The sequence below is a fragment of the Vulpes vulpes genome, chromosome 13, assembly GCF_048418805.1.
Source record: "Vulpes vulpes isolate BD-2025 chromosome 13, VulVul3, whole genome shotgun sequence".
NCBI classification, from domain to species: domain Eukaryota; kingdom Metazoa; phylum Chordata; class Mammalia; order Carnivora; family Canidae; genus Vulpes; species Vulpes vulpes.
In genome coordinates, this window is record NC_132792.1 from 5261776 (window position 1) to 5265759 (window position 3984).

At 43.6% G+C, this 3984-nt stretch overlaps 1 pseudogene; it reads right to left on the reverse strand.

Moving 5' to 3' along the window:
• Positions 1-303: 303 nt before the first annotated feature.
• LOC112916053 (glyceraldehyde-3-phosphate dehydrogenase-like) lies at positions 304-1365 on the reverse strand (annotated as a pseudogene).
• Positions 1366-3984: the final 2619 nt, after the last annotated feature.

Below are 3984 nucleotides of genomic sequence, written 5' to 3' on the forward strand. Positions count from 1 at the left end.
AGGAAAGTGTATCAAATTTGCATGCCTTCATTGGCCTCTTAAGGATGTCTACCACATGAGCTTTCCTTAGAAATAATTGCCAAAACAAGTGTTGTCATCCATGGCTAGTTGGGATTCCCTCATTGCCCAGTTCCACAAAAAAAGCACACAGGTTATTTTATTTTATTTTATTTTTGGGGGGTACAGTATACTTTATTGATGGTACATGACAAGGTAGGGCTCCCCAGGCCCCTCCCCTTCCTGGGGGTCTAGGATGTAAATTGGAGGTCAGGAGATTCTCAGTGTTTTGGGGGATTAAGTTGGGGCAGGGACTCCCCAGAAGCTGAGAGCCTTTCTCTTCCTCTTGTTCTTGCTGGGGCTGGTGGTCCAGGAGGCTCTTACTCCTTGGAAGCCATGTGGACCATGAGGTCCACCACCCAGTTGCTGTAGCCGAATTCATTGTCATACCAGGAAATGAGCTTGACAAAATGGTCATTGAGGGCAGTGCCAGCCCCAAGTTGAAGGTGGAAGAGTGGGTAGAGTGTCACTGTTGAAGTCACAGGAGACAACCTGGTCCTCAGTGTAGCCCAGGATGCCCTTGAGGGGGCCCTCCGATGCCTGCTTCCCTACCATCTTTATGTCATCATATTTCAGCTTTCTCCAGGCGGCAGGTCAGATCCACAACTGACACCTTGGGGGTGGGGACACAAAGGCCATGCCAGGGAGCTTCCCGTTCAGCTCAGGGATTACCTTGCCCACAGCCTTGGTGGTGCCAGTGGAAGCAGGGATGATGTTCTGGGCAGCCCCTCCACCCTCAGGCCACAGCTTCCCAGAGGGGCCATCCACGATCTTGGGTGGCAGTGATGGCATGGACGGTGGTCATGAAGCCCTCCACGATGCTGAAGTGGTCATGGATGACTTTGGCTAGAGGAGCCAAGAAGTTGGTGGTGCAGGAGGCATTGCTGACAATCTTGAGGGAGTTGTCCTACTTCTTGTGGCTCACGCCCATCACAAACATGGGGGCATCAGCAGAAGGAACAGAGATGATGACCCTCTAGGCCCCACCCTTCAAGTGAGCCCCAGCCTTCTCCATGGTGGTGAAGACCCCAGTGGACTCCACAACATACTCAGAACCAGCATCACCCCATTTGATGTTGGCGGGATCCCGCTCCTGGAAGATGGAGATGGACTTCCCATTGATGACAAGTTGCCCGTTCTCAGCCTTGACCGTGCTGTGGGTAGAATCCTACTGGAACATGTACACCATGTAGTTGAGAACAATGAAGGGATATTGATGGTGACAATATCCACTTTGCTAGAGTTAAAAGCAGCCCTGGTGACCAGGGGCCCAATATGGCCAAATCGGTTCACTCCGACCTTCACCATCATGTCTAGGGGACGCGGCTGGCCCCGGACCAGAAGATGCTGCTGTCTGTCCAACGGGGAGGAGCAGAGAGCTGCTCACAGGTCTTTAATAGCAAATGCTGTAATTTGCGTCCCTACCTTGTTTGGATTGTTATTATTTCTGTCTACCTGTCTGTCTACCTAGTTTACACTCTTTCTTTCAAAGAGAGAACAGGAGGTAGACAGAAAACCAGTATCTGAGCATCTGATACACAGGCGCCGTGGTTTCAAAGAACCACCTTTCTAAAGGCTTCAGAATCGGCCAATCTCTTTCACTCAGCTCTGTTGATTCATTAATGCTGACAAACGTCAACCAAAAAGCTCATATATTCTGAAAATAAATCCCAAGTGAAGTTGTACTACCTCTGCAACCAAAACTGCCTAAAATTTCGACTAAATCAATTTAACTGAAGTTTGGTCATTTGAAGAGGAAATATATTTGCTGAAGTCAAAATCTGGGCAACTGTAGGAAAAGGGCATTAACAAGTCCACATTTAATTTAAGATTCAGGGTAAATTGTAAATTTGTGTCCATTTTGATCAACCTTTACCTATTTATTACTTATGGTAGGAGTTCTCATAAGAAACGATTTCCTATGGACCAAGTATAGCTTCTAGATATTACATTGTCAAAAAACCAGAGATGTTAGCCTTTTAATTCAATTAGCATATTGAATGGCAGATACTAATAAAGTTTATTAAAAGGATTAGGTTTATTAAATTTTATTAAATCTTAAAGTTTGTTAGTCATTAACATAAAAAGGTTAATTAAAATAAAGCATGCTCAGATTTGATAAGAAAAATCATAAATCAGATATAGATGAATTATGAAATCCTTAATTACATAAAACTAGTTAGCTTGTGGTTTTTAGTTATACAGATTTTACCCATTCATTCATTCATTCATTCATTCACATGCTAATGAAATACCTAGTATGTTCTCAGTTTCATGGGAAGGGTTATGCAGGATACATAGATAGGAACTCTTAGTCACTACAGATGCTTGTACTCAAGGAATTCCCATGGAGTGAGAAAATGATCCTTGTGTCATACAATGGCACCAGACATGTGACTCTAGCTCCAGGGGAACCTTTGTCAGCTTATCCACGTAGTGGCGGCAGCTCCTGTCCAGAAGGACCTGTTGTATAAGGAGTGGGAACAACGTATGCATGAGGAACACTGCTATAAACCAGTCAGCTGTGGAAATGGGGAGCGCATATATTATGTATCCATATACCATGTTTGATCTAGTATATATGCACACATGCATTTATATAATCTGTCAAGTCCAACAGTCAACTCTGGAGTCCACCGTACTAAATCCTTACTTACGAGAAAGAGAAATGAGTTCTGAGAAGGAAGAGGGTATTTCTCACGATTTGAGGAGGAGCTTCTCAAGGTGGCTGGTAGTCACACTGTTTCCTTGTACTTTCCTTCTACCCAGTTTAATTTGTCTCTTGAATGACAGCACCCTGTTTTGGAGGAGTGATCGTCTTCCCTTCCCTTCCTGCCATGATGCACTTTGTGCATCATGGCAGGAAACATTAAGGGTATGCTAGGTTTTGAACACGTGTTGGCTCAAAACCCAGAGGCTCCCAATCAGAGCATTTCCCTGGGATTTTTCAAAATGGAATGAGGCCAAAATAGAGGCAACTTAGCTTGGCAGGTGCTCGGTTTCCTGCCCTGCCTTCAGAGAGAAGCAGACCATAGCCCAGCTGCAAGGCAGAAGCAGAAGGCATCAGAGGGAAGAAAAGTGCTGCCATTCATTGGGTTTCTGGTTTAGGTTACTTACACCATTTAGCTACATTATTGCTTTCCAGATTTTAATTAATTGATCCAAAATAATTATATTTGTGCCTAATACATTTGTAGTTACTTTCTGCCATTTGTTTTCTAAAAAAAAAAAAAGAAAGAAAGAAAAAAAAAGTCATGGATTTGAGATTTTTTTTTTTAAAGATTTTATTTATTTATTCATGAGAGGGAGAGAGAGAGAGAGGCAGAGATACAGGCAGAGAGAGAAGCAGGCTCCATGCAGGAAATGCAGGAAGCCCAACATGGGACTCCATCCCAGGTCTCCAGGATCAGGCCCTGAGCTGAAGGCAGCGCTAAACTGCTGAGCCACCCGGGCTGCCCATGGATTTGAGTTTTTTAAAAAAATTCTACAGGGCTCCTGGGTCGCTAAGTTGGTTAAGCGTCTCAATTAGGCTCAGGTCATGATCCTAGGATCCTGAGATCCAGCCCCACATGGGGGATCCATGTTCAACAGGGAGTCTGCTTCTCCCTCCCCCTGCTCTTGCATGCTTGCTCACTCTCTCTCTCTCTTTCCCTCTCAAATAAATAAGTTAAATCTTAAAAAAAAAAAAAAAAAAAACAGCTTATATGCCCAGTTGAAATATCAAATTTATTTTATTTTAAATTTTAAATAAATTTGCTCTTTTGAAGACATTCAAAATACCTACTGTGGGCAGTACTCTTCTAGGGGCTGGGAATAGGGTGGAAAATTAGAACAGATTCAGCTCCTAGTGAGGAATATAAGAACGGTGAAAAACAAATGCATTATATTTTAATAGTACAATAAATAGTCAGGAATACCCGGGAAGGA